Source organism: Phodopus roborovskii, unplaced genomic scaffold (genome assembly GCF_943737965.1).
Source record: "Phodopus roborovskii unplaced genomic scaffold, PHOROB, whole genome shotgun sequence".
In the NCBI taxonomy this organism is placed as follows: domain Eukaryota; kingdom Metazoa; phylum Chordata; class Mammalia; order Rodentia; family Cricetidae; genus Phodopus; species Phodopus roborovskii.
The window spans coordinates 23,101,773-23,110,802 of NW_026126571.1; the positions used below are offsets into that span (position 1 = coordinate 23,101,773).

General features: G+C 45.6%; 1 pseudogene; it reads right to left on the bottom strand.

Annotated features, from left to right (window-relative positions):
* Positions 1-5,487: 5,487 nt before the first annotated feature.
* LOC127235498 (eukaryotic initiation factor 4A-I-like) lies at positions 5,488-6,914 on the bottom strand (annotated as a pseudogene).
* Between the last annotated feature and the right edge of the window lie 2,116 nt (positions 6,915-9,030).

Genomic DNA, 9,030 nt, shown 5'->3' on the forward strand with positions numbered 1-9,030 from the left:
CTGCATCGATAACAGCATTTAACCAGATGAATTTAGAGCTCCAGACAGTGGGAGATGACGGCAGGGACACAGGAAGACAGAGGAGGGAAGAGCCGTCTCAGGGTTTGACTTTCAGTGTTGTTAAGCTAAGTGTGCTCCCTTCCTGATCTCCTGCCTCCTATGGATTCCCCTCCTCTTCCTCGTCCTCAAGCATTCTTCCACAGCCCCAGCCTGAACACCCCCTCCCCATCCTCTGTAGCCATTCCTTGGCACTCAGGGACCAGAATCCTCTTCAGAGAGATGTGTGCTGTTCATCATGGCCACTTCTGACCTCACTTCACAGAGAGGGCAGAGGCTAAGGAGACAAGTCCCCATGACAAGAAAACTCCTCTCCCGAGCCTTGCTTGCCATCCTAAGGTACACAAAACAGACCCAGTTATAGCCAGCCCATGATAATACCTATCACCAGCAAAGTGCCCATCCCGTGCCAAATGCCTCAAATTCCCTCCACCTTCTCTCCCCTCTGTTCTCTTTTAATAATAATAATAATAATAATAATAATAATAATAATAGTAAAATACCTCCAGAGACAGAGAAAAAGAATACCACAAGGTTAAATGATTTCCTGAGGTCCCACACCAATTGAAGACTTATTCTTCCATGTCAAGCTCTGGGCTAAGATCTTGTGTCTGTCTCTATTTTTAAATCCTAACATCACACTTACCATTATTAATAATAATAGTTTACAGAAGAGAAAAGAGAGTCTCAGATATAGGAGCCCCTTACCCAGGGTTCTCCAGCCCACAGTGCCAAAGCAAGCATTTGAGACCAGTAGGCTGAAATCCGTGCCTAGAATCGCAATGTCAGTGCCACCTCCCAAGGCCAGGGCTTTTCACATTGCACCAAAGCTGCCCTGTCCTTTCCTAAGCTCTTTGGAAAATAGCCCATAAGTTCCCCCCAAAACAACAGTTGGAAAGGAACGGAGGAGATGACAGCAGGGATGTCTCCACGCTCTCCTGCCTTCAACTGGAAGCCCATTTGCATTTGTCCTTCTGCAATCGTTTCCAATTCCCAAGTAGAACACAATTTAACTGCAAAATTTGCCTTAACTAGGCAGCTGGCTGCGGCAGTCAGGCACCAGGCTCAGGTGCGACTCCCAGTAGGCACTCCTGAAGCAGCGTGCCAGCCTCTGTAAAGCAATATAGTCACCTCAGAGAAATGAGACACCACTTGGAAGAGGCACGTGTTGCTGTGCCTGCTCATTGCCAGGTCAGAGTGGTGCAGTGGGTGCCAATCACGGCTCAATTACTCCCAGGCTCCCCCCCCAAGGTGCCCCATCATTTAAGAGAACTGGTTCATAGCCAGCTACCACATGTCCACGGGTCGGGTGGCAGAAGGGTCCCCGAGGTATTGTTTTGGAAGAGAGCAGGTTTAAATTTGATTGGCCATTCTCCATGATGTCACCAGTTCATCAAAAGGAGGGGTCTCAACAGTCAACAGGGCAGATAGTACTAGTCAACGTCTCCTGATAATGTTTAGGACATTGCACTAAAGGCTTAAAGGTAAACCAGTGCCTCTTCATCTCCTCTTCCTCGTGTGACCCAACCTTGGACAGGGGTATAGAAGGTCATGTGGAACAAGCAAGGCAGCTGCCTTTAGAAAGTGACGACCAAGTCCAAGGTTGCCTTCTCAGAGGCCTTAGATGATGCTGAAGTAAAAGAAAGACTACAGAGAGCAGCAAAGAAGAGCGACTGCTGGGGAATCTCATCTGTGAGGTGAAGGACGTGGTAAAGATGTCTTTGAGTCTTGGGATGTCTTCCTGGAGCTAGAGAGAATGCACTGATGTCCAGTGAGACCAAGATGGGATCCAGGAGAGAAAAAAATGAAACAAAACTCCAGGTGATTGATTGGCAGGGTGAGCAGAGGACTGTTAGACCCGCAGAGAGCTAAGGCCAAGGAGACAGGAGGATGGTGAAGAGCCTGGAAAGCCCTCTTTCGTATTTGGGAAGCTGAGGCTGGTGAAGCGAGAATAGGCCCCACAGAAGGCATGTGTTTAGGGTCTGAGGACGGTTAACATGCTTGTGAGTCCAAGGGAAGGTGATAGGGATTACAGGGGAGAACGTGTTCCTAATGGGACAAGATTCCAAGTAAAAGCCACAGTGGGAAGACAGGAGGCCCTTGAGAGGCAGGAAAGAGACAAGGAACCATTGTAGATATCTAAAGATGGAGAAGCAGGTGTGGAAAGAACTTTCAACTGGTCCCCTTAAGTTTGCCAACAGGTCACAAGTGATCCCCAAAGGATCTGTTGTCCCCATCTAAATAGTATAAGGATGTCCTAAAATTATCATCTTCTGGAAGAACAATTGTCTTAGTCACTATTCTATTGCTGTGAAGAGACACCATGATCAAGGCAATTCTTACAAAAGAAAACTTTTAATTAAGGGCTTGCTTACAGAGGGTTAGTTCATTATCAACATAGCAGGGAGCATATTGGCCCAGGCAGGTGTGGTGCTGAAGCTGTAACTGAGAATTATGCCTAATCCACAGGCCAAGAGACATTCTGGGCTTGGTGTGGGCTTTTGAAACCTCAAAGCCCGCCCCCAGTGACACACTTCCTCCAACAAGACCACACCCCCTAATCTCTCTAACCCTTTCAAATAGTGCCACTCCCTGGTGACTTAAGGGCTGAAATACATGAGCCTATGGGGACCATTATTACTCAAACCAGTACAAAAATGCTAAAGGAGATGGTAGAAGAGTTACCACATTCATCTTTCACCTGTATATTTTTCATGTGCTTCTTTTTGGGTAGGTTCTTTTTTGTTGGTTTTTGGTTTGTTTGGGTTTTTTTTTTTTGTTTGTTTGTTTGTTTGGTGTGTGTGTGTGTGTGTGTGTGTGTGTGTGATTTTGATGAATTAGTTCTTGGTCTGTCCTTGTCTTCACGTCTCTTTTTACAACCTTTATCTCCTTACCATCACTTCCACAGCCCGTGGGCCTAGAACCCATTCCGACAATAACTCGTGTCTTCCTCTCTCCTGCAGGTCTCCTTGCATCTTCATGGTAGTGCTGTGATCCTCAGCCCCGGCACCAGCTCTGAGCTTCAGAAAGATCGAGAACTCAAACCAGTTCATTAATTACATAGGGGTCTAACAACAGTGTTTAGGCTACTGCTCAAACAAGGCAGGGAGCTATAGGCAGTTACTTCATTCACTGAGTGGAACCTCTGCCAATAGCCAGTCCAAAACTCAAAATGATAATGTTCATTTGGGAAAGTAATTGTCCTTGACTGTGGCCATCACCTTGCCTTCATGCTGAGCCTCACTTTGTTCAGCCCTGTCTAGTTTAAAGTTCCAGATGTAGGATTTTTCAGTCAGGAGCTCCAAGAATCAGCCCAACAGTGCCCTGGATGGGTGGTTCTCCAGGCCTTGATATAGGATTCTCAGGGAGCACTGGTAAGCGTTAGTGCTCAGTTTCTGATGCCTCCTTGGGAACTGAGCTCAGAATACAGTCATATGGTGCTAGTTTCAGCCACGTTTTACTGAATTTTGAGAGGTATTTCAGGAAGGCACCAGGCAGTTGTGATCAACTGTAGATTAGCAAAATGTTGCTTTTGGGTTTGGGGAAGATGGAGCGCATGGGGCCCACACTATTTCTTATAACTGCATTAGTACACAACCTCTAGGAAAAGGCAACACACATACAATAAGATCCAGAAATCTCACCTGAATATTGAAAAATAAAATTGAATGCCTCTAAAAAACTAATTGTTTTTAGTCAAAATAGCTCCAACCTGGAAAGGATCCAAATGTCCATCATTGACAAAAATTTAAGATACATCCAATAGGATAGAGTATTGTGGTAAAATGATTAAAGTTAAGTATACAAACAACATTCGTGAACTTCAAAAAAAAGTACTTATACATGACTATACACTGTGTGTGCCCACTTATTTGCAACTCTAACATGGGTGGTGCGCATGCATACTTAAGGAATGGGGATCCATGGTTATTTGGAGACCATAGGTTATCAAAAGTGGGGGCTGACTACGGAAAGAAGTCAAGGGAACTTTGGAGGTGATCAAAAGGGTCTGCATTTTTATGGTGGTGGTGGCTTCTCAGATACATATGTGCCTATATTTCATTGTATGAAGTATACCTCAGTAAAGGTGATTGAGTAAAAAGGGAAGACTCCAAGAACCTTTAACCAAATAAGGAAAGTTAAAAGCTGGCTATGATATTCTTGTCTTCAATAGCTTTCCGTTCCTAGAGGCATTTTAATCCTCAGGCATCCTGAGCCAACCGACTCCAGCTCCAGTCAGCCAGTAGAGGGAACTCTTTCTCAAATGCAAGTTTCATCAGCCCTATAACCTGCCAGGTTAATCTAGAAGCTGGTCAGATGTCCTGGGCATGGCGATCAATAGGAAGGTGTCTCACTGCTGTACAACTGCTGATGCGGAGGATGCTGGACGCCAGCCTAGCCACTAGATACTATAGCAGCCATCTCTGGGAAACCCTGCTAAGAAGCCTGCTGGATCAGCCAGGGGAACCAGGCAATGGACCCTTACCTTTGCCATGGCTCTCTTCCCATTGATAGGCATCCCTAGCGCCCCCATGGAGATGGTGTGGCTGGTCATGGGTCACAATTTTCATCTTTCCCAGCATTCTGTGAGCCATGGTCATGTTCTCTCCAGCAACATCAAGTTTCACTCTTAGCAGCTACGGTGTGCCTTACATATCTGCCAGTCTTATATTGTTAGATTTCTGTTCTGCTAGCCAGTACCTGGTTATCAAAATCTCTGATGCAGTCAATAGTGTATAGCAATGTGTGTCCTGATTCAGCGCGGATTGATATGCCTCGCTGTGTAGCAATGAGCTTCTGCTTTTCCCTTGAGACTGGTCCGGGGCATCACTGCTAAAGAAAAGCTCAGTAGATGCCTGTTGAGGGCATGAGTGCATACAGTATGCCCTGGTCTGAGGGGCGGTTAAGAGTGAGGCATGCACCAGGGTGATGCCAATCAATTTATAAAGTTCTAAAGTAGGTGACTGATTTCTGCACTTTGAAAGCTTTATGTTCCATCAATCTTTTCTTTTCTTTTTACATCCTGGCTCCAATTTCATGGCTCCTGAAAATGTCACAGAGCACATATTTGATTTTTAATGAAAAGTAAATAAAGTCTGTCCACTGGGTATCTTTTGTGAATTTTCCAAATCTTCTGAGGTAGTGAGAAATGCCCATCTGTATAGGAAACATATGAACAAACGAGTGAATTCTGCTGCTGCTTAGAAATTACTTAGGAGACAGATTGACAAGTGGACCATATTAATGAAGGTGTCCTAGTGCAGCCATATGAAGAGACCCTATATTTGGTGTCCTAGGGACAGAGCATGAACCTTTGGGAATTGGTAATTCAGGGTGAGCCATATAATCAACCAAAACAAGTGCATAACCACCATGGCTTTCCTCCCTGTAGGCTGCTATAATCTATCACTCCACCTGTGTCAGAAACCCGTGGAAGTTAGGTGATCACACCCAAAACTCACTGCTTCTTTCTTTTTGCCTCAAAAAGTGACATTTACTCAAAGAGAGAGAGAAAACAAAAACAAAAAACAAAAATAAGATTCCATCCCTTGGCTCCCTTCCCTCCCCTCTCCAGCTGTTCCTCAGCCCCCCCAGGACTGAACCCTGGCTATGGCCAGGTAGCAGGACAGCTCCCCAAATGAGGTCAGCAACTTTGAGGGGCATCTCTTCAATGGAGGTGTTGTAGAATGTCTCAATGTCTCGAAGAGTCCTCTTGTCTTCTTCTGTCACCATATTAATAGCCACATCTTTACAGCCAAAGCAACCACCATGACCAATTCTGTGGATGTAGTTTTCCCTGTTGGTGGGAATGTTGTAATTGATGACTAAGGAGACCTGCTGCACATCAATGCCTCTGGCCAACAGGTCATTTGTAATTAATAACTCAGCTAGAGCCAGACCGGAACTCCCTCATGATCACATCTCGTTCCTTTTGGTCCATATCTCCATGCATGGCAGAAACAGTGAAATCCTGGGCATGCATCTTCTCAGTGAGCCAATCCACCTTCCTTCTGGTATTGATAAAGATTACTGCCTGCTTGATAGTCAGGGTTTCATACAAGTCACACAATGTGTCAAGCTTCCACTCCTCTCTTTCCACATTGATGTAGAACTGACAGATACCCTCCAGGGTCAACTCGTCCTTCTTTACAAGAATCCGAATGGGGTCTCTCATGAACTTCTTGATCACCTCAAGGACATCAGAGGGCATTATAGCAGACAATAAAACTACCTGTGTGTTACTACTGTTAAGCTTTTGGAATCTATCATATATCTAGTCCTTGAACCCACAGCTTAACATTTCATCTGCTTCATCCAGTACAAACATCTTGATGTATTTGGGGGACTGGTATCTCTGGTTAAGCATACAAACACGCAGCCAGGGGTGCCCACAATGATATGGGGAGCTTCCACCTGCAGCTTCTGCACCTCAGCACACACATTGGTGCCCCCAATACAGGCATGACAAGAGGCACCCATGTAGTCTCCTAATGCCACGACCACCTTTTGTATCTGCTGAGCCAACTCATGAGTGGGTGCCAGAACCAAAGCCTGAGTAGCCTTCAGATCTAACTCAATCTACTGCAGAATTGATATGGCAAATGTAGCTGTTTTCCCAGTCCCAGACTGGGCTTGAGCAATTACATCAAATCCCTTGATACAAGGTAGAATGGCTTGCTGCTGGATGGCTGAGGGCTTCTCAGAACCAAAGGCATAAATACCATGGAGGAGGGATTCTGAGAGATTCATGCCATCAAAGCTATCCATATCTCATTCCAGTTACTCTCGATGACGCCTTCAGGCTCCATTCTGTCAGGGCCATTGTCTCTGGATTGAGAATCTTGACTCGCAGACATGATCCTTAGAATCTAGCCCAAAACTCACTTTTATGGCCAAACCTCATGGCACAAAGAAGGGAGTGAAAGGGCACGTTCCTGGCAAAGCTGCTTGTCTGTGAATATCTCTGAAGACCTTGATGAGCAAGTCTTTCAAAGTCAACGTTGCATCAACCAGAGAGGTGGGGTGTTTAACAGTTCCAAAGCCATCTTTACAGTTACCTCAAAAGGGTTAAGCGAGGATGAGGGAGGGGTGGGGCTGGTCTTCATCAAAGCACTGAATGCATGTACAAAGTTCCAAATAATAAAAAAGAAAAATTGTTGTGAGTGGGGCAAGGGCTTAGGAACCCTCAGGACTCTCACAATGACTCCTGTGTCGGTCTGTACTCGGATGAGCTGAGGCTGGGTGCCTGCTTTGTGGTCCTTCATGAAGGCGTGGAGCAGGAGCACAAATGTCTAGGAGGAAAATGAATAACAGAGGATGAATTTCTCAAAGCCTGGGAATCATCCATGTTATAGGAAAGTGAACAAGTCAGTTCACATTACCCCGGTATGTTCCACACTCTTATTAACTCCAAATATGGACATAAAATTATTAATATACATGAGCTAGCTAGACCAATCAGTGGGTAAAGTTGCTTGCCACCAACAACAATGTGACTGTAACTAATGCCATTGGATTGTACACTTTGAAATGGGAAAAATAGAAATTTCATTTTATATATTTCATCACAAAAAAAAAATGACATCAATGTTTATGTTGTGGGTCGGATGCTATTCTAAATGCTTCCATTTGCCGTTTGGGTTGATCCTCAACAATCCTATGAAATAGGGAGAAAGGGTGAGCCAGAGAAGCCATGCACCTCACCTGTAGAAATGAGGGAAGTAGCAGAGCTGGGAGAAGGAGCCCCAGCCAGGGTCGGGCTATATGCTGCACACACTCCCTGCTGGCTGGAAGACGGCATGGATCTCATAAAAGGAGACACCCATCCAGGCCCCTCCCCCTGGCCACACTTGTAGACCTCGACTCAGCCCTGAGCCAGGGCTGCCTCCTCCGGACCTGAGTTGCTGTTACAGAGCAAGGCCGTGGAAATGTAGTCCCAGATACCACTTCCATCAACACAAAAAGACATGAGAGCTATGCCTCTGACAAGGGGACATAATTTAGGAGAAGGGCCTGTGGGATTGTGTGCCCTTTAATGTTATCCGGCGGTTTACCCTAAGTCCTTTGAAGTTTAGATAAAATGGAATAGCTAATGCTGTGGTGGATTAGTCACTAAAATAGTTGCAAAATCTGGGTTTGAGGAAAGTGCTCAGACTGGAGATTTCAAGTGTTAATGCTTTACCAGTGTGCATGCCCTGGGTTTTTGTTATCATTGGTGTTGGTGGTTTGTTTGGGTTTTGGGGGGAGGGTTGTTTTGGGGTTTTTTATTGTTTCTTTGTTTGTTTGTTTGTTTTCTGAGACAGGGTTTCTCTGCATTGCTTTGGAGGCTGTCCTAGAACTAGCTCTTGTAGAGCAGGCTGGTCTTGAACTCAAAGAGATCCACCTGCCTCTACCTCCCAAGTGCTGGGATTAAAGGCATGCACTACCACCACCTGGCTACACCCTGGATTTTAGCATACCAGTATATCAGTTTAGTGCATTGTTAATACGATCTGGCTTTGACTTATTTAAATCTCTCTGTCTCTCAGTCTTTATCTCTCTTTGTCTCTCACTGTGTCTCTATCTCTCTGTGTCTCTCTTCTCTATCCTCTCCCCTCTGTCTCTCTGTGTGTGTCTGTCTCTCTGTCTCTGGTGTGTCTGTCTCTCTCCTCTCTCTTTCTCTCTGCTTCTCTGTGTCTGTCTCTGTGTCTGTCTACCAGGGCTTCCCAGGTAGGTTCCATCAGCAGGTTTAGGTGAATTCTGGTGCCGTCCATGGTGGTGGACTTGAAACAAAGCTGAAACAGACAACACAGATAGGACCCTACTTCTGTCCTGCCCCCCAGTTCCTGCCCTTCCATTGCAAGCAGCTCCTAGCTGCCTGGGAACCCCCACTATCCCAATAAAGAGTCCCCAGTTTTGCACAGCTCAGTAAGGGTATGCAACGGAGGAGGAGGAAGCTCCTTGTTGGTATTCTCATCACACTCTCCTTTCTTC